Raw genomic sequence first — 24,576 nt, 5'->3', positions numbered from 1 at the left:
GTTTTACAGCAAGTCAGTTTCCATCTGAGAAATCTGATTTGCATTCAATAAGCAAAAAATTCAGAATGTGAATCCAAGGGAAGACACCATTGCCTGAGATGTTCTTAAGGAATAACATATTAGCAAAAGAAATATAGGCCTTGCATTAATAGAGTAATAATTTATTTTTGACTTTTCAAATTAAGGAAAATGCTTAGTGAGGTTGCTCATATAGTATCAATTTTGCTGACAGCTTGTTTGCTACAGATCTTATAACAGAAAGGTTTTAGAAATACATCTAGATTATTTCAGTTTTTATTAAAAATCTTTTTAGGATCTGCTTTTATTATTTTGCTGTTGATACGTGAATTTCTAAGATTTTGGAAGTCAAATCTTGACAAGAATTCAAATGTTTGAGTACTGTATTCATCTTTGGTTGAACAAACTCAAATTTTCTTGAGAGATCTTCAAGCTTTCCTGATTTTGACCATGCGAGAAATATCTCAGGGACAGTAATCTCCATTGAAGATTTTGGGACATCTTTTTCTGGTTCCTAAATGAAGACAAAGAGGGCTTTAATAAAAAAAAAACCACGTAGGCAAATTAAATGACATTTGAAACCTCAGAAGTGGTTAATTTCAGTTGGAATGTTGATAGAAAGCTTGTAACAGTTCATAATTTTTATTGAAATGGTTGGTTGGGGAGAATAGTTTTCCTTCCTCAATATCCTTCCCCCACTTCTCTTGTCAGAGAAATTTGCTGGGAGGTCAAGTTTTAAAAAGGGATTTTTAATGGCAATCACAAATCCAAGGTATTTTTCCTACTCCAATGCAACAGATTTTCTGAAATAAAAATGCATAATTAAGGAACAAATGTAAAAATTTATTTTTAAAAAGTGTTTTAATTGAAACAATGTCAATTATGTTTTAACAAACTCATGAGCAAGACTTCATGGTTCTCACTATAGTGCTCACCATAGCTATTTAAAATTTATGGTGACAGCAGAGAGAGAACTCAAATCCTCTTGCTCTAAAAACACCAGAACATGCAACTGACATAAGGAACAATCAACATTAACTGTTAGTAGTAGAGACTGTCTGACAAACAGCTGAGCTGTCGTGTCATAGGGCAGCGGTATCCATATATGTTAGCCAGTCACATTAGAGTATAAAAATGTGATATTACTTTTTAATTAAAAATATGCATAGGCCATAGAACCAGATAGTTAGCTAGTGTCAATCCATGTAGCTCCATTGACTTTAATGGGGGTTATCCCAATTTGCACCAGCTGAGAATCTGCTCTTGTTTTATTGTATTAATGTAGTAAAACTCCCAGTTCATTTACTATTTGAAAATAATTCTTAATTTCTACCACAAAGAGGTGAAAGTAAAGCAGAAGCTACCAATCACTCATTTGAAAATTATATTTACTGCTCTGTGGATTTGCTTTCTTTCTTTTTAATATCCCCTTCTTTTATTGCAGCTGTTCTGGTATGTTAACTGTTAACTCATTTCTATAGTTCTTATTCCATTCAAATCCCAAAGCAGAATGGCACAAATAGTTTGATAATGCAGTATTGTTCCTGATAATGGCAGACTGAGTGCTTTTCAGACATCTTGAGAAAAATTACACATTTGCACATATTGCAAGATTATTTCTTCTCATACAAGAAAAACAATGTGTGTTTGATCATCCTTCCATATGGATTTCCTTGCTCAGTTTGGAAAGCAGTGGTCCACTGAAATGATAAAACAACTGTAACATTCCCCATCCGTTTCCACCTGCAATGACATTCTGTGCCAAGCCTTGCAATTTGACAAGGGACAAATTTCAGTTTGGTACATTGAAAAAGAATCTAGATGAAGTACTGAAAACAGAATTTTTAAATAGGAATAATAAAGGAGACTGATGGGTGGGGTGGAAGAAATACGCTTTAGAAAGAAGGCTGCTAATTGCAGATGAACATGAGGTGTACTTCTCACATAAAATGGTTCAGTTATAACTCCTTCCATATGAACACAAAGATAAAACAATGAGCTGGGTAGATCAAATCAATATTGCAATGGTGTCAAATCTGGAGTTCTGTGATGACATGCACTGGGAACATCTGATGCAAAAATAATCATGATCTAACCCCTTTATTACTGGTCTAGTGGTCTTTATGTATGTCACAGGGTGGGAGGCCTGGCTTCCCAGGAAGCTGGGGGGGCACTCTTGAACCCCATCTGCATAGCCTCACCCCATAATCAGGCTCCTGGTCTATAGCTTCTAGCAGTGCTGCAGTACAGCTCAGCAGCCTAGTCCATAGTAACCCCAGTCCATGGTGCAGTAAGGCAGTAAATTCCCTGCCCTGGGCTACTTCCTATCCTGTCCACCAGCTGGTATCTTCCCCAGCTGTCCTCCAGGTTTGTTGCTCTCCCGGTCACCTGATGGCAACAGCTGCTTTCAGACAAAAAAGCCTTCCCCTGCCATGGTCAGTCATGACTGAGCTACTCCCCTGGTTTTTATACTAGGCCTGAAGTTGGCACATACCCAGCAGGGCTGTGGGCCTATTTGAAATCATGGGATGGTGGGCGGGCGGAGCCCCCAGCAGGGCTGTGGGGGAGAGGCCTTCTCGGTCCAGCAGGCCTGGCTAACCACTCTTGGGCCAGTGCAGGGTTGGTACACCCCATCTTAAGGTATGTGTTCCTATCAAAGCTTCCCCCAGCTTAGTCAAAATCCACAGTAACAGCTTTCGTTTGAAAATTCTGTTGAATAACCTTTAAAGTAACTATTAATTGGGAGGTATTTACTGAAACTAGATTGAGACTTTATTTACAGTGTATTCATTGGAATCACAATGAGGCTTTGTCCAGGAGGGTAACATACATAGGATAGGGTGAGATATTGATGGAAGAAGGTGAGGCAAAAGCAGAGCTGTAATACATTTCTGCCACTTAAGGCGTACTTATGAATAACACACATAGAAGCTGTTTGTACTGATTTATAAGAGAGTGTAAATGATTTATTGCCTTTGAAGGGCTTTGGCATTCAGGTCTCTCTTTATTTGTGTTCATCATCTGTCTTTGTCTGTTTCTGCCCTGTTTCCCTCCAAGCTCTTTCTTCACTTTTTACAATTGTTTTGCCACTGTAAGGATTGCTCTTTGGGTGAGAACAGTCTGTTGGTGGAAACAAGGGAATGGAGAGGAGCAATTTATTAATTTATTTTTAGGGCAGGGACGTGTTCTTAATGCCTTATTTTGGAAACTGTGTGTTTTAATCTCTTTGATGCACTAGGAATTTCAGCTTGCATCTACTTGCCGGTGCTCGTGGAACTTTGACTATGGGTATATGCTCTGTTTTGGACAATTTTAAATGGAAACACTTCAACATGTTTATATGAATACATGAGAGAGTAATAATGCTGTTCTTTTAGAAAGCATGAGGAATGATACTGGATTACACATATAAAAATTGTTGGTGACTTAATTATAGGTATAAAACAGCAGATTAATCCAGCTCTGCTTGAAGGCTGCACCAAGAATTTTTTAATTGGTGTAGATAATTTGATTTCCTTAACAATTTTACTCTCAAATTGTTCTTTTTTTTCTGTTATTAATAAACCTTTAGATTTTAGATTCTAAAAGGCACAGCGTGCTCTTTTGGGTAAGATGTGAGATATAAATTGACCTGGGAATTTGGCTGGTCCTTTGGGATCAAGAGAACCTGTTTGGATATGGTGAAATTTGTTTTCATAATCTCTCATTTGTGTAAGGAGGGGTAAAGGTTGTGATATAGGAGAAGCTGGAGTATGTAAATGGATTGCTTGTGTAACTTCTTGCTGGCTATTGTGTCAAACAGATATGCTCTTTTTGACTTGTTTGGTGTGCCTTATAGTGGAGGACCCCTGGTCTTGGGCCATAACTAGCCTTTTCTTTAAGCAATTCAGCCTGATTTGACCCTCTCTGAGAGAACCCCATAACTCCTGGTGCCAGGGAAGTGCCTTTTTATGTCCCTGTGAAAACCTGCATATATGGGATCAAATTATTATGAGTCTTTGAAAAATTTAGTTTTCAGGTGTTCAATGAAGCCTTTTAAAGTTTAGAAGCTGCATTCTTCAAAGATTCCATCTACAGTGTGTGTACTCCCACTGCAAGCAGCTGCTATTTAGGGGTGATGCATGGAGGGGCCGTGTGCCCTCCCCCAATGTGGCGGGGAGAGGTCAGCAGCTAGCAGTGCCATCCTGTCCATTGGACACTTATACCCCAAGTTATACCCCTGCACTATGAGGGGCCCTGCAAGGCATTTGGGACATTAACAGAGGGCCTGGCACCAGCAGCAGGAGTTGTGCCCATCCCCACACTCACCTGTTCTGTTCCCCCAGATCCCAGCTCCATTGCTCAGGGGATGGGATTTGGGGGAAGGGGTTATACTACGCTTCCTCCTCCTCTGCCCCCCCCCCCCACATTCACGCGCAGCAGGAATCAAAGTGACTGGTCAGGAGTTGGTGGAATGGAGCAGCAGGGGCTGGGTCTCATTGCCTCCTGCCACTACGAATGACTGGAGGAGGGGGGAGAGGCAGGCCTAACTCCTACTATCAGTGACAGGTATCCTACTAGTCCCCTGGGCTTCATTGCTTGGGGGAGGGGGATTGAGGGAAGTGGTGGAGTGGAGGTGGGGCAGGGCAGGGGCAAAGCAGGGGCTGGAACTTGGGAGAAGAGGTACAATGAGGGTATGGCGGGGGCAGGAAGAGGTGGGCCTGAGTGGAGGGGGATTGTCCCAGGCCTTGCACTTTCCTAGGGATGGCCCTCCCCTATGCTAAAGTTGGTGCCGAGAAGAGTCATGTGGTGGGCAGTCATATGCTTGGTATCCCCCTTATGCGTCTCCCCATCTGTCGTCACTGCTCTTGTGTGTCAGCTGAATGGTGAGTGCCCCCTCCACAAAAAGCAAGTGAGCATGTTCTAGGTCAGGGGTGGGGGAACCTTTTTTTTGGGTGGGGGACTGCTGACTCACAGAAAAATCAGTAGGGCAGGGACAGCAGCGGCTGGAGTGCTAGCGCTGGGTGGGAGAACCCCTATGGCCCGGAGGGGGTGGGGGCAGATCCAGGCAAGCTGAGGCCTGCATCTGGCCCCTGGGTCTTCGGCTCCCCACCCCTGTTCTACGCCATAGCTAAAGAGACTGAGCACGAATTCACTACAAGTTTTACTGCCAGGATTGCTGTGGAGCTGCGTACAGGACCTGAGAGAAGGAAATTGTTGTGAATGAGGCTGAAGACCTATGGAAAAAATAGTATATGATCACATAATTAAAGAGTTGCTCATAATGCAGATGCACAAGGGGACTGAATAAAGGTTACAAGGGCAACCTTAATTCTGGAGTTTCTTAACTTTTGAGTGCTTCACTTTGCAACTTTAACATTTTTAATGTAGTTTAATTTGTCCAAATTACCTGTGTATGCAAGAAAGACAAATGTGTAGCTTGATGATGGGTTGATTCCTTGTGATCCTGGAACAAACCTTCACCCAGAGGAGATGGTTGAAGCTGGTGACATCTCCATTTTACCTTCCACTCCCGTGTAAGACATGTAGAAGGCTAATCCCTCTCTGAGGCAGTTTGGAAGGGACACAAATCTTCCTAGCCTTACCCCACTCACAAATATGCCAAACCTAACCTTGGGAATTTGGAACAGGATTTGTTCCCTAGTGATTACTAACTGCTACATGTTTCTCTGATCTCAGACTAAAAAAGAAATATCAAAAGGATTCCAAATTTAGGGAGCAAGACTACATTTTCCTGGCATATATTTGTGAATGAAAGATCAATTTTAAGGCCCTCATTATTAAAAAGACCCAAAATTATTATGCCACCTTGTACAATTACTCTTCAGAACTTTAATATGCACGCCTACAACAATACTGTGAATGTGCAAAGTTACATTGGTGTCAGTCCTAGCAACACAATCTTTTTTGTTAGTGTTAGGCTGACTCTAAACTTCAGCTGAATATACAGAGCTAAAAATTAATTTCTTTTTTTTTTTTTTAACCTATGGCCATTAAGGAAATTCTGAAAATAGAATGTATTTTGAAAGTTCCTGTAAGTGCTACTTTCATCTATCTTTATTATTTATTGGCTCAAGTCAGATGACACATCTGAGCTACTTTATAGCTGAAGGTGTGGCTGATGGGCTGCTTGCCCTAGTTGACCTTGTCTAGGGCAAACATAGTTTAAAGTTGTTTATAAACTATAAATTTCATGGCAAAGAATGATGTGAAAATAAATCCAGTGTAGTCCTGAAATGATTAAAAGAAGTACATTGTATAAACAGGATACTGCAGTGGGCAAGTCTCTGTAAAGTGTGATTCTACAGAGCACTCCAAAGCCAGCTCTGAGGCAACGTGTGTCGAAACCCCATCATTAAAATAGATCTTGGTCTTTGGATTTCTTGGTGTGAATAGCAGTAATTTCTTAGGTAATGGCCACAACATTTAATAATGGAGTCACTAGGAGATGTTAATGCTTCCCATTTTGAAGAAATATGAGGTGGATGTGAACTCCTTAAGTAGTTGGGGAAAACAACAATTTTAAATTGTCAGATGAATGGACTGAGTTCTTTAACCCCACTCCAGGATCTAAATGCATGCAGCTTCCATTACCTCTGCCCATACAAGAAGAGCTAGCACATTCAAAGAATTAGATCCCTTTCAGTGCTGTTGGATATTTAGTGGTATTGTTTTCAGAGAAATCTTTCTTGCATTTGGGAAAAAAAATCACCCTTAGATATAGCTGCACCTGTTAGTTACTGAACATGCATCTCAAAAGGCAAATTTAGATCTTAGTGTTTATATAGTTTATAATGTTTATATAGTGTTTATATTTGAATGAGTATTATAATAATTATATAGCTACTTTGGCAGTTGCTAGATACTACTACACTGGGCCTTATGTAAATATCTAAGTCTGAGAGGATGGTACCAGACATATAACAAAGTTAAACTGAAAATAAAGTAAAAGTAACTATAGATGATCAGGAAAACCTACTTGGGAGATGTAATTGTGGAATTTGTTCAAAGGAAAGAGTATCAATCCCCTCAGACTCTTAGACTCTTGTAAAATGTGAGGTTACTTAGCCTGAAACAGTTGTGGAATGACATACAAATGACATCATCACAGTGAGATACATTAACTTGTTAAAAATTGCACTAGCATTTCATGTTGTGCCATGTTCTAAAAACAACATAAAAAAAATCAACCTATAGACGATTACATACTCCTGATAGCTTCAAGTTTTCTACACAGACAGCTCTCCCTTCTCTATTATGTTCAATTAACTTTTTGAAAAAATGTTAGGCAGGCACTGGGATCATCTAAATGGCATATTTATAATCCATATCTTTTCCCAGCTGAGTCATCTAAATTGCCTACTGTAGAGACAAGGTGGTGAAAGCCTGTCCCCATTGAAGTCAATGGCAAAGCCTTCACTGACTTTAAGGGGGGAGGAGGGGTCAAGACTTCGCTATAGAAATGAGACTGAATTGCAAAGTTTGGTTATAGATTTGGATCAAAATATAAAAGCTTACTAAAGTCCTCTGGTGCCCTTGTATTCTTCCTGTGATTCAGAGAAAACAAAATCAGGCTCTGGATCCAAATTTCCCCAGAGTTTGTATCTGAACTTCTTATTGAGGCTGATCCCTGTTCTTAATTTGAATACATTTCTCTCCAGATGCCAATTAATGGTATTCTTCCCATCCAAACATTCAGGATATTTTGTTAATGGCAAAATCCACTGAATAGTGCCCACACCCTTCTGAGTGAACCCAGGGAACATACTTCATAATAGAAGACGCCATCATATTTAATTAATTACAGAAACTTACTTAATTACCAAGAGAAAACAAACTGTTAAATGTCTATGGCTGACTCAGTACTAGGGTGTGTCTAACCTATGCAGCTTTTAGTGACAAGGCTGCGTTAACACATCCCTGTCCCTAAAAGTTAACCCATGTCAATGCTTTTTGAAAGCACTTTTGCAGATAAAATAATTTCACCCCAAAAAGCTGGTTTCCCGTTTGTTGGCAGCAAAAGATTGTCAGTCAAAAAGAGCTGGGAGGGCAGAAGAATGTAAGCACCCATGAATGACAAAAGCTTTCTGAAACAAGTGTGAGTGTAGACACAGCCTAAGTAAATTTCCCTACATCACAAATCAGGAAAAAATTCAAATGGATGCTTGTACTAAATTTACAGTTCAAATAGAAACTTTAAAGGGATCTTGGTAGGGCAAATTTAACCCCAGAATTTTTCTTTATGAAAATAAGCTTTTTCACAATCTGAGACTAAGAAAAATATTGCCACAATTTCCAAATAAATACATTTTCTGAATGTAGTTTGCAATCAAAACATGACATGCTTATGCTAATGCATGAGAAACAGAAACTGACCAGAAACTGGCTGTGATCAGAAATTAAACTGAATAAGGACCAGATTGTGACCTGTTTAACTGACCCACCCCCACTTAATGTCTGGTGCTAGCTAAGTATATCACAGGTTGTGGAGCAAGATTTTACACTTGGACTACAACTTCCTTTTCTGCACAAGTGTCAGTAGATTCTTAAGAGATTGCCCAATGGATCTATTTAGAAGGCTAACTATCTAATTGCATCTGCATTAAATCATGATTTAAAAAAACCCTCGCAATATTGGAGACCAAGCCAAAGCTTAGTTAAGGTCATGTTAAATCAGTTTTAAAACAAAACAGAGTATTCAGGAACAAGAAAGTGATGATTTCTTGCTACATAAAACAGTTGTTTAGATGATTGGTTCTCAGTTTGGCATGATCCAAGTTGCCTTCAGTCAGGATAATAAAAGCAGGAAGGGGCAAAGGAAATAATGGGAAGGTCCTCCAATTGATTTGATTGTTGATAGCACTCCATGCTGGAGGAAGAATGACTGAAAAGAGGATAGAGAGAATAGACAAGCAAATGGAAATAAAGAAAGCAAAACGGAAGAAACGTAGTAAGAAATCTAGATAGGAAGAACTGAGGAGTATTTTGTTCACTATAGTTCTTGCATTTTGTTCTACAGTTAACATTTTAATATGTTAATTTGATTGGCAAATGTGTGCAAAACTGAATCCAAGTGAATGCTCCCTGCCACGTACCTCTGAAATGAACTAGAAGACTGGAGCCCTGATCACTACATGAATTAGCTATGGTCTTTCCTTAACCCACTACTGATGTACCAGTTTGTAAGCAGCAAAATCATAACTTACTCCATAAGAAGTCCCACTGAAATCAATGGGACTATCTGAGGTGTCAGATTCTGCTCCGTAGGAGTAAGGTATTGGAATCTGGCTCTAACTGAGCAGTGGCAAAATAAACTACAGGAGTATCTGATAGATATTTCTTTAGCAGACAATGAAACAGGCAGGTGCTGTACTTCTGAACTCCAAGGGACCAGACTAGTTTTTTTATTAAAAAAGGAAAAAATGCACGAGGACAAAAGGATATGAGGCATAGCCCTTCAGCTTAACTGCTCCAAAACATTTTTTAGCAAATGCATAATTGAAGAACCACCCAAACAGACATTGATCTGACTAGATGAAGTGTTTTAAAGTGTAATGCTTTTTCCTTTAGTAATTGCTTTTATGGTCAGCAGAGTTGCCAGGTTATTAAAGAACTTTTTTTTTTTAATTTCTGGAATTACCAAATGTTTTTATAAGTGATACACTGATGACAGCATGGGAGCTATTTCTTGCATTAAGGAAAGGCTGCAATCCATTGTAGATAGTTTTAATGTAGTTTCCCCTTACTTGTTTAGTACTATATAATAGCTCTTTTTTATACAAGCATTTGGTGGGCTGGGACATAAGGATCTACATCTGCAATATTCTGCATGTATTAATATAAACAAACAGCTCTCTTGTTCTGTCTCAGCACATGTAATGATAATGTTAATTCTTTGCCTTACAACTATGCCTCTCCAAAGATTTCAGAAGTGCTTTACAGACTTTATTCCCCATGTGTTTGTTAGCTAGGTATGCTCTAGTATGTTCATTTTGGTGGTGATAAAACTCAGGCACAGAAAGTTTAAGGGGGTTGCCAAGGACACAGAACCAGTCCCCAGTAAAGCCAACATTATTCAGAACTCTGACTACTCGAACTGTTTTAAACACACACACACCCCTTCCCATTCAAATTAATTCATAACATCTGCACTGGCATTTCTTCAGTAATCCAGGGGATGATGCATTTACTATGCCCCTGTTCTGTATTGGCATTAGATAGTGCAGCTGTGATGTAATCTGAGCAATTTGGGCAGCTCCCTATATCCTTACTGCAAGCAAAAGTCTCGCTGATTTCAGTTAATAATTAATTTAGGTCCTATTTTGGCATCATTTGGAGAGAAAATTGAGACAAGTATCTAAGTTCTCCTCTTTCCTTTTTGTTTTTTTTAGAAACTGATATTGTTTTGGCTGTTTCTGTGAAGTGCACTGCCTAGGAGACTGGAAATTAGGATTAATGCTTTAAGATTTCAGTCCAGAGTAATAAAAGTTCTTCTGTGCTTTTTAAACTTCTTATTGGCCAGACAGAAGCAGAGTCTACTATGTCAGCTACCATTCTATACAATTGTTTAAGTTCCTCCTGTTACCTACAATATCTCTTACTGTACCTGAGCCTAAGGAAATATCTGTTGAAGTATTTTGCATGAGGAACACAGCATTTTGGCATTAGAGACTTGGTTACATTGAAATGGAAAGATCTGCATTGACTTTAGTAGACTTTTGATTGAGTGAGGAAAATTCTTGAAATGATTCTGAGAAGAACTTTGCTGATTGCTATAAGGAATCCATTCAAAGCATACTGAAGTCATAGAAAGATTCCTAGTGACTTTAGTGGGCCTTGTGTTAGGATACAACTGTCCCAAAATATGGTTTCTATTGTGTGTAAAGATAAATTTAATTTTGTCTATTCTATTCAACTTCTTATACCACCCTCATTCTTGTAGCAACCAAATGTTTTTAGTAGAGCATTAAGCAATGTAACCAATTCTGTCATTTATGGTTTCTCCTTTCTCTCATCCTCTTCTCAGAGAGTGAATTGTGTATGTCATGGAATGATTTGTTTGGATAGAGTTTTGTTTTGGGGAAACTTAAAAATCTATAAAAGAATTACTGAGCAGACTGTGTATGTCTTTGTGTCACTTCCACAGACAGCCCCTAAAGGGAATCAAAATACTGGACTATGTAGCACTTTAAAGACTAACAAGATGGTTTATTAGATGATGAGCTTTCGTGGGCCAGACCCACTTCCTCAGATCAAATAGTGGAAGAAAATAGTCACAACCATGTATACCAAAGGATGTATCTGATACATCCTTTGGTATACATGGTTGTGACTATTTTCTTCCACTATTTGATCTGAGGAAGTGGGTCTGGCCCACGAAAGCTCATCATCTAATAAACCATCTTGTTAGTCTTTAAAGTGCTACATAGTCCTGTATTTTGCTTCAGCTACACCAGACTAACACGGCTACATTTCTATCACTATCCTAAAGGGAATGGCTTTTTCCAGATAGGAAGGACCCGACTCTCAGGAAACTGAAGAGGGGTGAATCTGTGTTTCCTGCAAAAGTCTAAAGTGTTTTGGAGTCAGGAGCCCCAGCAGCCCAATGGGGGGGGGAATTGTTCTCCTTGGCCTCTGATGATAGGACAAGAAGCAATGGGCTTAAACTGCAGCAAGGAAGGTTTAGATTGGACGTTAGGAAAAACTTCCTGTCAGGGTGGTTAAACACTGGAATAAATTGCCTAGGGAGGTTGTGGAATCTCCATCACTGGAGATATTTAAAAGCAGGTTAGGCAGGTATCTATCAGGGATGATATAGACGGTGCTTGGTCCTGCCGTGAGGTCAGGGGACTGGCTTTGATTATCTCTCGAGGTCCCTTCCAGTTCTAGTATTTCTAGTATTCTATGATTCTATCTCATCAAGAAAGAGGCTGCAAGTTCATGCAACACTGGTGGAACAATGGAATCAATACTTTGTAGAGTAAGGAAGGAAAATGGAAGATGGCAACAAAGAAAAGGGTAACCTGTCACTTGGGAACCTCAGTAATGGAAAGACTGAAAAACATTATTTTTTAAGGCTGAACAATTTACAGGGGGATGATTGGAGCATCTGGATAGGGACCCTTTGAATGGGCTGACTCGATGGTCTGAGGGAATGAAGGTGGATTTTTTGAGCTGCTACTGAAAGGCAAGTCATGGATGGTTTGCATTTGTCTGCATCCCCTGACTAGAGATAACTAGAAAAGCCTTGCAAAAAAAAAAAGGCATTGGAACAGCCATCTAGGGCTCCTCTACATGAAGTTTGGTCTCAGAAAACATGTATAAACCAGAAATGCTAGGCCAGAGAAACACTCAGACTGCAGAAATCAGCTCAGGCTGCCTGCAGACACAGCTATACAGGATGCCCTATCGTGAAACTATTTCATTTGTAATGTATACAAAGGGGATATCTGGATACAGCTAATATGGACAAAGGGGATGTCTGGAGACAGCAAGGCTGGATGAACCCATCCCACTAGCAAATGAACTGGAATAGATCCACCAGCTGAAGTGGGAACAGTCCTGAGGTTCTGGGAACAGAGAGCTCAGGACATAGTAGAGTGGGAGTCAGTGGGTTAAATAGCCAATAGATGGAAATAATGAGTAATTGCCAAAATGTTGTAGAAATTAACATTAAATCAGCATGGGATTTTTATTGTGGTACAGGACTCTGACTACAGGACATTGGCTGGGGATAAAACATGCATTACAACTGGAAAATGCATTCCTGTAACTGGCCAAAATGATGCCATTGCAGAATATAGGATAACTGTGGTAAGGATATAATAATCCCCTGAAGGACCAAGGAGGTAATTCCAGCCCTGGCAACAGGTAAAATGTCAGAGAAATTATCTCAGACTAGAGACCATTTTGGAGACATCTGGTGGGACACTGGAAAGGTATGATTGCTGCTGGCATGCTCTCTTGGAATGGCAAGAAGCAGAGTTAAATTGGGTTGGGCAGCACATAGAGCACCAGAACATTAGTTTGCATAGCATGGCACTTAAGTAGGAGAGTTTTCCTGTGTTCTCAAGTGGAAGGAATAGTAAATAAGAAAGTGGAGTAACCAACAAGTGGCCAAATAATCAGGGTTCAAAGAACAGACTGATGTTAGTGATACAGATATTTCAAATGGGAGAACATCTCACCTCATCTCACCTGACCTCATCTGGTAAGAGATACTTTGAGGTAGAGGAGCTCACAGCAGGTGGGTATCAGACAGGAATTATCAGGCTGCTGAACAATGGTGCTCAAAGTGTACTGACTATGTGGCCAGGAAATTGATAGGTCTCACCCCATAGCAACCAGGATTATGACAAAAAATGGTATTTCCTGTTGAAGGTCAGTACAACTGCAAGAAAGACTAGATTACCAGTTGGATATATAGATCATATTTTCATAGTTCCTTCCTTTGATCATTTTTAATGTGGACTCGAGGACACACAATTTTCAAAAGGAAGAGCAGTGCAGCAGATATACTGTGCTGGCTGCCATGTCTGAAGGTGTGGACATCCACCAAAGACCTAAAGGCTGTGGCTCTCCCTCAATGAAGAACAAGTAGTCCCATGGCACCTGAGACTCTAAGACAAATAAATAGTATCATGAACTTTCGTGGGTAAGACCCACTTCATCAGATGAGTTGGAGAGGAAGGTCCTCATTTTAAGGAACCCGAGGTGAGGTGTTCTTCCAACAGTTTGAAGGATGAAGTTCAATGGTTTTTAATAATCTTTCTGTTTATTTCTGTCCAGGAGGATTTAAAATAGACTCACCATAGGAAAAAAAAGCAATAAAAAATTGTCAGGTTGGACTCACACCTTTGACTTAATTAAACTCATCTAGACTCTCTACAATAATTATTCATCGGTTCAGGCTTTTTTCATATATGCATTATTACAACATGCAGGCAGATGGTATACATCCTGCATTGATAGGGCTACCAGCTGTCACCCACCAAGCAGCGCAGTCATGCATTGCCATAGCCTCGCATGCAGCTGGACTGCAGGAATTAACGTGTAATTATTACAGCCAGACAGCAGAGGTCGCTATGGTCCTTTCTCTGCCAAGCTTTCATGTGGCCTCTCTGGCTCCTCATGTTCAATCAATGCAGAAAAGGAGCAACTGCGAAGATCAGACAACAGCAACCTCAGTAGGTGGGGAAAGAAAGTGCCCAGCTGTGGCCTCAGGTGTCCCTGACTTCACACTTGCTTAGCTTTTCCTAAGATAGATAGCCCTCTTTCCCAAATGCCACCAGGCCCCTCTAGCTTTTAACTCTCCCCTGACATCTTCAGCCAGCACCCATGTAACTCATTAATATTTCCCCAGAAAATCACCCTCCCGGCTTCTCTCCCGACTGTTTTCAGTACTGCAGACATCTCTTTCCCTCCTGCACTCATGCATTCATCTATCCCACATGCCCTAGCACTCTTCAGCATCCATCCATTTACGCAGCATCATGTTTTTCCACACTCCCCCACCTACTCCAGCAGCTTTGGTCATCCTCCCAGCTGCCCACTTCCAGCTGCCATGTCTTGTGCCACTCCATGTCCTAACCCTACCATGGTTGGGGAAGGTTATATTGACCATAAACTGAATTTTATGGGCACGTGCAAATTATTTGCAAATATGCAAATGATCTCATTAAATACTTTGTGTAAAATGTCACATGCAGGGCAGTCGTTTAACTGCTGCTATTATGATAGCAACTAAAAACTCTCCACAGAAATCAGGGCCCCATTGTACTAGGGACTGTACAAACATTTAGGCACTAATACCACTGTAATGTAAATACGTTTCATCCAGACTCTCCATTAGAAGCTTTATTTTTTTAGGGGTCAATATACTGGCCAGAAAAATGTGCTGAAGTTGGTTACTTTACAAAGAAGACTTTTTCTCTTGAACATTCTCATTGAAGTTGGTTTAGTTTTAGTGTTGTTTTTGTTTTTTTGTTTTAAAAAGGATTATAACACTCACTTCAGCAGATGTCTGATGCTTTTTTGACCTCTAACAATAACAAGAAATGTTAGTTTTAAAATAAAATATCCAGGATATTAGTGTAGAAGGCAGAGTAAGAACTTTACATACTTAAAAAGCAAAATAGCTATGTTAATAACAATAATTAGTTGCTTTCATAAGTGCATATTAAACTGCTAGACAATTGTTATTGCATTTCTGTACACTAATATTGTTTCAGGCCCATATTATGGAACCTTTTCTCCTTTTGATTGATTTAGGGATATTACATATGCACTGTGGTCTAAATAGACTATTTTTGGGGGTACAATACAGCACATTTTGACAGTTTCAAAATAAATGGGGTTCTTACTAAAATGACAATGAATAATTCTGGTGCAAAGGATACAATTATGGACTGAGCCATATTGAAAGCTTAATTGTGGTGGCAGAAAAGGTAAGGAACAAAGCTTAAATGGAATGATGGTGTCGCAGCTGGATGGTGCAGAATTAAACCTCTGGATGCAATAATTGTATGATAAGGAACATCTCCAGGTGCTGCAAGAAATGAGAGATGACTAGTACTAAAAATAAATATAGTAATCCAAATCCCAACCATTTAAGAATGAGTCAGCAGCTCCCCCCTCAAATCATGAAACTGGCTTCAAATTTATGAGATTAAATAAAATTTGAGTTATTTTTATTTGCTTGTTTTTGAACCTTTAGGGCACACTCAGGTCAGAATTTCTTTTCAGCCCTGAAAAGGGATGTGGGAATACCTCCTCAACCAGCACCCCCTCCCCCCCATGGGCAAAAAAGGATTTGAAGCAGGCTGTCACATCTCAGGTGAGTTACGTGATGACTTCTGGACTATGGGGTGTTTTGATGTGGCACTCTCTCAGTCTCTCCTACTGAAGCAGTTCCACGTTGGATAAATAAATGAAAGTCTTTGGAGCAGGGGACTGGCTCTTGGGTGTCTTCCATCCTGAGTGAGGCTACAGAGTCATGCTTATGCTTCCATGCTTTCTTTCCATCAATCACCCACTTTGAGTTAGGCAGAGTAACTCCTGTATTTCCTTAGGGGTATGTCTATACTAAGAAATAAGTTATTTTGAAATTACTTCAGATTAATAACTCCCAAAATAATAATTTTGAAAAAGCGTGTCTGCACTATGGGAAAGTTTCAAAATTAGTCCGAGGCAGGCTCTGTTAATGTGGTCATGCTACCTCGACTCAGAGTCCCAGGAAGCACTGGGGAGTAATGACTTAGAATTACTCAAGGGAGTAGTTATTTAGAAATAGCAGCAGTGGAGCATCCACATTACCACTATTTCGAAATAACTATTTCATAATAAGTGTTATTCCTTGTGGAAAGCAAGAGTTGTGATTTTGAAATAACCAGACCCTTATTAGTGTAATGTGGATGCTCCATTTATTATTTCAAAATAAGAGGGGCTATTTTCAAATAACTCCCTAGTGTAGACCAGGGCTTGTTTTGTATATCACACTGAGGCATCAATTTCTGGACCCCTCAAGAGAGGCTGTAATGCATATGCACAGGAACAGAAACATAGGCACCTAGTGAGGTTAGGCACCAGTGTTGCTTGTAAGCTGTACATTTGTGCATCCATTCAGGGCAGATTCAATATTTCCCAGATGATTAGCAGAACACCTATAGCTCTTTTGTTGTTTGTTTGTACCGGTGGTGCACATTCCACATATGGATGGAAAATGATTCCATACATGGATGGAAAAAATCTGCACGTGGATGGGAAGGATTAGAGGGAATGTTGTTAGGTACCTACAGGGTGTGGCAGTGGTGGAGTGAGAGCTTTTTGAATCCCACTGAGGCCTGATTCTGGGATTTGAGTGGCTAAAGTGGTGGTTAGACAGCAATGTCCTTTGGGAATATAGCCCTACATATCATCTGAAGGTCTCTCTTTGCATGTCTTACTACAGTCAAGTTATGTTAAGATTCTGCACAGGTTTTTGAGGATAAGAAAGTATTTCAACAGATAGTTTTATATACAAGAACATGTGACTTCAGAAAGCCCAGAACTCAAATATCACTTGTGTCAATAATTTACATATTACTGACTGTAAAAACCGAATGGAGATCTAAAGAGCCAGATGGCATTAGTAAATCAGTTTTAGAACATAAACCCTGAGAGATGAAGTCCTAGACTAGGAAGCTTGCTATTGCCATAGGGAGAACTGTGATTTCAGTTCTGTGGTAGTTCCAAAAAATTGAGGGTCAAATCAAATCAAATCAAATTTGAAAAACTTGAAACAAATCACTTTCCCTATTTTGAAGTCTGGTCATAGTTATAAAGAATGACTAATTGCCTTTGAACCAGAAGGTGAGAACGGCTCTAGAGGCTGATTGCTGGACTATTCTGTAAGGTTGTAGAAGGCCCAAGTTCAAGTTCCTGGTCCTTTGCCTATTTAATTATTTATACGAAGTGTAACAGTTTCAACAGGAGAAACAGTTACACCAGAATATCCTTTAGACAAATGTACAGGGCTCTGTCCTAGAATGTGGGAGACATGAAGCGGAAGAGGAAAGGGAAATGGATCTTCCACTTCCCAAAAAAGTACCAAAACCAACGATCTAAAAGTCATTGGGAAGGCAGCTTCTCCGCTTCCTTCAGCTGTTGTAACAGCAGTGTCCCAGTCCCCCCTCCTTTCAAATTCTTTGTGGTGGAAGCCAGTCAGCACATGTGCAAAATGTTATGGATTGACCAAAAGTGAATGTTTTTCGGTGAATAAACTATTTTTTCTGAATAGAGATTTAGCTCAGAGCTGCTTTAAAATTCCAACATTAGTTGATGAGCAAGGGGGAAATTACCAAACGGACCAGGCCTGATTTGCATTTGTATTATGAGACAAGTTGAGGCATTTGGGGTCAAAATTCAGTTAAGTTTGGGAGTAATACAATATTATTATCCCTACCAAGTAATGAAAGAACAAGAACAAAAAATACCCTGCACAAAATGTGCTTAAGTGAGAGGCACCATATCCAAAACCACAGTCTGGTGTGTTTGGTTATCAAAGTCTAGCTAAAGCTGAGAGGAAAGTGAGAGAGAGAAACACTGTATTTTGTGTCCTATGTTTCATAAGGATGTGAGAGTTTAGTCAGTTAACAGATAAGCTCATACTGGTTAAACTCTGTCCACTCCAGGGGTGTCAGCTACTCTCTGGTGTGGGCTCTGTACCCAGACGCTCCCAGCATGTGCCAGTTTCCGGCTGCTAGCCCCACTCTCTGAGACCGGGCCCAATGTCCCAGGAGGGGGCTGGCAGAGCCTGTGGGGTGGGCACCCCTCCCTCATCCTTCCCTCACTAGTCTCTGCCTGTACATCTCCAGGTAAAACAGTAAATTGTGTAACCAATAGGATTTTTAATGGTTAGACAATTACTGTTTTTATAGAATTTTTATATTCCTAATATGCTATTGATGTTCTCTGAAGATTTTACAAAAAGCAGCATGCAACTGGCAGATGGTGCAGAATTCAGAGAGGGCTTTTTATCCACCACTAGTCAGTGAAAGTTGTAATTTCTACTGCTGAAATGGGTAGAAAAGTCTCCAAAGCAGCATTTATCTGAGGGATCATTGGTTTACTTTTCCTAACTTGATCTCGGGAAACTATGGACAACACACAGTGAGTGAGGATGCAGAAAAGGCTGTGAAGGGGTGAAGGGACTTTAAAAGGAACTGAGTTTCAGACTATAGCTAAGACATGGGGGGAGGGAGGGAGAGTGTGGTGGAGAGTCTTACTTCATAAACAGATACTGTTGGTTAATTATTACTGGCTTTCTGTTCCACTTCTCCTCCCAAAAGAGTTTGCTTTGTTTATGAAACTAACCCATTGCTTGTATGAGGAAAGTACTGCCTATCAAGGGTCCCAGGAAGGTATTTAGTTTTCCCAGGTTTCTGAGCTTGGGCTGGTGTTGTTTAAATGTTTATAAGGAGCGCCACGATAACTGAACCTGACCTTTTCGCTGCTGGAAACAATTTGCAGAGGGGGTACACTAAATAGCTAAAATGATCAAAAGGTTATTCTTTTCCTAATTCACTGCAGTAAGACAAGTATTATAAACAGGGCTGCAGAACTTCTAGAACTAACTGAGCAAAAATGTGGGGTCTGATCCTTTGTTGAGTCATACTGAAATTCCAATGAAATCAAAAGTGGGATTTTGTCTAAGTAAAGGAGTGCAAGATTTCACCCAGTATTTTAACAACTGAAGTCTGAAATACACATGAGGTTCATATTTTAAATAGACATAGTATAGATCCAAGTCACTATGTTCATATCCAAATTTGGCTTCCAAATCATATTTGAGATGTTAGGATCTAAGGTTTTATATTGTCCCTCTCTTATTTTTAACAGTTCTCTTGTTCCAGTTTTCCGAAGCTGGGAGAGTGGGAAAAATGAATCCAGAATTAAAGATTTGCAGCAAACAATTACAATGTTATACCAGTTATAGACTTAGCTTGCCACCAGTTGTAAAAATATTTTACATCATCAGAGAACACAGTTGATTCACTTTCTGACAGGTCATTTTGAAATAATTTGAATAAAAATAGCTATTAGAAAATAAGAAATTTGTCAAGCATACCAGGGTCTGGATGACTGGACTCTTTGATTTCCCAGCACTGAAAAGATCCATCATTGGAGGTTACAAGGTAACAAGTTAAACTTTGAATGATATAGAACAGTCCAATATACTGTTAGTTAAAAATCTACCACAAAACTAGGAAATTAAAAGCTATAAATATACATGAAAACTTCTCCAACAAAAGAGTTAATTGATCAGATAGTTTTGGATTTAGTTTCATGGCCTCTTTTGTTCATAATATATGGTAGATATGTAAATAAAAAAGAAAATGGAAGAGGCAATCTAAAAGAGGCTTATGTAACATAAGCAACTAGAATAGAGAGTATGTGTTAAGTGCAGCTACTCATGAAGAGTACTGACCAGAAAAAAAGGGGAGGGTTGTGGTTGCAATAGTATCGGCTACATGGCAGCTAGGCATTTGTTGTTTGAGGAGACAGAGAAGAATTAAAGCAAAAGAGTAACAAAATTGAAAGAGAAATTGAGGTAAATTTAGAGGAGACAGGCTTTTGGGGCCAATAGCTTTAGCAGTAGTTACTCATGTACTTTTGATGTAACTTTTTATATTTAAAACCACATTTCATTATAACAAATAATGCATTGAGATGACCTAAATAGTTTATCTGAGATTGGGTGGTGGCAGAGATAGAAGGGAAGATTGAACCTGACTTAATTTCTGTTCATTTCATTGCAAAAAGATATACATGCACACATGATTGTTGTTGTGATCTTAACTGGAAACGCTAAGTACTGTTATGATACAAATAATAACTACTGTTTTGGGCACACATCTGTGAAAATGACCCAAAGCCCTGATCCTTCAATGTGTTATGCACAGGCTAACTTCTGTGCCTGCATGGTCACATATTTAAATTGAAGGTCCATATTGTAGGATCAAGATTCAGAGCTGCATGTCAAGTAAATTTGAATACTACTTTTTGGTGGAATTGATCAAAGATACATTTAGGGTGGTGTAAAGGTTTGTGCAGACTATGGTGAAGAGAAGTTGTAGCAAATGGAGGGGAACAGAAAAGAGAATGGAATGAGGTAATCCTGAGAAAACATAGTTGGTTAAATAATGCCATGAAACTTCCAATTCTCAACAATGGTCAGAGATCAAGCAGTGTCTATTTATACAGATTGAAGATTAACCAGTAAGTAAAGTCCTCCCTGCCTTGGCAAGTTTACATTCTATCTATTGCTGCTGTTTGCCAAGTGGGATTTTTGTGTGATTAGAATGAATACAGATGGTCAAATGGGTATATTACAGGGTTTACCTAAGTTGAGCTAAGAAGGAGGACATATTGATGTGACCTACAGGGTGAGTTCAGTTTGAGATTCCAAAAGGTTTGTACAGCCAGAAGGGGACATTTTTACAGTTCTTAAAAGGACAACGGCAAATTTAAAATCACATTTCTACCAGATATTTTTGTCCCTTTAATAGCTGTATGTAACATCAAAATGATTAATTAAAATAATTCTCTATTTTTCCATTATGTTTACTTGTTCATTTCAAAGCTTTTTAAGTCAGTTTTCCCTGCTCCCCCTCTATAGTCCACATGTAATTTTTGAACAGCCACTGAAACCAGCTACCTGACTGAAGTCTAAAAGTCATTTTATTATATAAACTGCAGTAGTTTTACTTTACTCGGTTTCAATAAATTCAAGTGGATGGGATCTCTTTCATTGAACAAAGCTACCATTTTGTTTCCCTTGATCTTAATACATACAATTTGACATTAAGGGACAGAACTCTGGGCCCAGTGAAATCAACTGGAGTTTTGCTATTGATTTCTCTGGAGCCAGGATTTCATCAACAGTTTTCGGTGAGGTTTGTTGAAAACTAGAATGTGGAGCAAATGTACTACCAACATGCCTGATCCTTTACGTGGATCTGCATGAATGGACTTCCAAAGAGACTCCATGTGAGGAACAGTGGATCTTCATTTATAGAGATCTGATTGCAAGTTTAGGGCCTAAGTGCCCCTGCTAAGTAGCTAATTCAGTGCTGAAATACAAACAGTTTGAGAAAGCTATCCCTTCTCACTGTTCCTTGGCATGGATATAGAACGGCATTTGCTCAGTCTATTAGCACTAAGGATTGTTGACCAGATACTGTATGTTCTACCATTTTGTCCTTTCATTGGCTTAATTTCAGTGACCACTACTGTATATCATTCTTTGTACTTACACTGAATCATATTTTATTTTACTTATTACGTTTGCTAAGACAACAGCCTCCCTAAGTCAAATGATTAATCCATTTTATGAAATCTCATTAGCAATAATATTAGTCATTGCCCATAATCAGATTAATGGCACCTGGAGTATTGTTCTTCAACCAGAGTCTTGACAAAAGATGTCCGTATGACTCTACTGGAGGGGAAAATCACTATTCAAAATGCCAAACATTAGTTATAATGCAGGGTGCTGTTTTCAAAAGTGAGCCACATTGGCCTCCCTGCTTCCACTGAAGTCATTGTTAAAACTCCTATTTATGCCAGCCAATGTGTGTTTGTGAAAACTATATCCCACAGTCTTAGTATAATACAGGGGTTCTCAAACTTATGATACCATGACCCACCTCTCCATTGCTGCAACCAGCCTCTCAGTTGCTCGTGACCTCCTTCTAAGTTGTTTGCAATCTCCCTCTAAGTTGCTCGCAACCCCCTGGGGGGTCGGGACCCACAGTTTGAGAAACGCTGGTATAATACAACAAGTTTCTTAAGATCACTAATACATGTTAAGAGGTAAGAGCTCCACAAAAATGTATAGGAGATATTCTTTGCCAATTAGTAACAAATCTCAGGGGGCAACTTGTCCTGAAACACTTTTATTAGATTCATACGAGGGACAAAAATGTCTCTGGGGACTGTAGCCTGTTTTGGTCAGGGGAATAGCTTTGTTTTGAGTTATTTCATGAGTGTTTCGATAATAAATTGTACCATTAGGGCAATAGGAGGGCTGAAGCCTAGTAAATACAGCTAACTCCTCAGGGCAGGGAATGTCTTTCATTATGTTTCTGTACAGGATCCAACACCTTGGGCCATTAGGCGTTACTATGGTACATTATTAATAGAAAACTGGCTGGGTTATCACTTGTTGATATACCTAGCCATTTAGCTGTAAATCTTTAGATGTATTTGTTATACTGATTTAAAAATGCATAGCAATTTTATATGTAGTGTATTTTAGGTTGTGAGATTTGTAGTTACTTTAAAATTTATTAAAGTTATTTTTAGATAGTTTTTTCTTGATCTGGGACTAACGCCTTCCGTTATCATTTTTGCCATCTCTAGAATGATAAAAGCCAGGAAATTCAGAGTTAAGCTTAAATTTAAAAGAAATCTTAACAAGTGAAGCTATGGAAACACACAATAAAGGCACCCAACTCTGCTCCATAGTGACCCTGTGCATTAACTACACAATTATGATTGGTACACAGTAGTGTTTGTGGTCCTGGATTAGATTAAACTGATTTTAAAGGTGATGAACCAGAGGCTCGAAAGATTGTCTAGGGGTGGCATTTTGTGGCAAGGGACTGGGGCCGCGAAGGAGGAAAGCCCAAACTTAAATGTACTTAACCAATTACAAACTTTATTAACTACAATCTGATTATATTAAATTACTGTCTCTGATTTGTTTAAGACAATGTAGCATGCAAATAAAACATACATTAAAGAATATTAGTTTGCCTATTCACTGAACAGCCCCTCAATTCTAGTTCTTATTTAGACGTAGGTGTGGTACCATTATACAATATGGTTAATACAATACAACTAACTATTGCTAAGCTGATAAATAATATATTAAGCAATATTTACAATGACAGTGACAATTACGATACACAGACAAAAAACAATGTGTAGCATGCTCCGGGTTTGTACACCTTTTTGTGATTCGGTGGGTGGGAGGCGGTCTTGGGTGATTAACCCCTTAGCCAGGCTGGACGATACGTGCCTTCTATCTTGATATAGAACCTCCCCGAGCTTAGGGCTCAGGGTGCTTTATACTATAATTTTGACATCCGGTACCATATTAGGGTTATTTGATATCCGGTACCATATTAGGATTTCTTCCTTGTGATATGATGTCTGCCTCAAGGCATTGTGGTCAGTGCCTGATGCAGACATGACTGGCACATATGAAAGCTAGCTATGTTTTTGCTTCCCTTCTCCAGGTGCTTGTTAACTGATGTATATGACAGCTCATTTCTCTTATTCCTATCTTGTCCTGTTTTTTAGTGCTCGTTAACTTAGTGTACAGGACAGCTTGTGTCCCTACTCTTATCTTATTGGCCCAGGTGCTTGCCAAGTTAAGTTCCATTTACTGAGAACTGTACTGAGCACCCGAGGGATTTCAAGCTCCATCTCTGGATCCACCTCAGCGGCCTGTGTTTTTCTTGTGAGGGGCTTTAGTGTGGCAGTATGGGCAATAAGCACGAGGCCATGGTCAAAAGGACCTGCTACATGACAAAAGGCATATTCCTTACACAGAGGAAGGGGAAGGGCAACTTGTTAATGTGTCTGCAGATGGAGCAGGAGTCTTGTCTGCACAACTCCATGAAGCTCTCCCATAGGAACTCTTTAATCCTTCTCATGACAAGCCACCAGGAAATGGTCTGACGTCACTGAACCACAAAGCAGTGCAGCACAAGGCCCAGGTTTATGACCACATTCAGTCAGCATATGTGTCTGATCACTTGGAGTGATTCAGAGAAGACTGATATCTTGCATAGCAACCTAAAAGAGGGAGATGGGGAACCTATTAGCACTCTTCCCCAGGAAGCTGCATGTGCCAGACACAAATTCCGCTCCTTACCCATCCGCTCCCTAGGAAGCTGAATGTGCTGGACCTGAAAAACTTCTGTCTGCAACCGCCCCATCCCACCTGCAGGCTCCTGCTCTGGCTGGTCCCTTACCATGCCTGCCTGCCTCCAGACTGAATGCGTCCAA

General features: G+C 39.7%; 2 long non-coding RNA genes across 2 annotated transcripts in view; one reads left to right on the top strand and one right to left on the bottom strand.

Moving 5' to 3' along the window:
- Nucleotides 1-24,576, top strand: part of LOC142828050 (uncharacterized) — a 284,155-nt gene that overhangs the window by 140,770 nt on the left and 118,809 nt on the right. The window lies entirely within an intron of this gene.
- On the bottom strand, nucleotides 63-19,859 carry LOC112547566 (uncharacterized). The gene is made up of 3 exons (XR_003091336.3): nucleotides 19,625-19,859; nucleotides 15,381-15,565; nucleotides 63-532 (listed from the first exon to the last, which is right to left on the bottom strand). It is a non-coding gene; the product is annotated as an uncharacterized LOC112547566 (long non-coding RNA).

This window comes from Pelodiscus sinensis, chromosome 3 (assembly GCF_052426305.1).
Source record: "Pelodiscus sinensis isolate ZL-2025 chromosome 3, ASM5242630v1, whole genome shotgun sequence".
NCBI classification, from domain to species: Eukaryota; Metazoa; Chordata; order Testudines; family Trionychidae; genus Pelodiscus; species Pelodiscus sinensis.
Note: the sequence above shows the minus strand (reverse complement) of the source record. Positions and strands in the feature narration are given on the sequence as shown.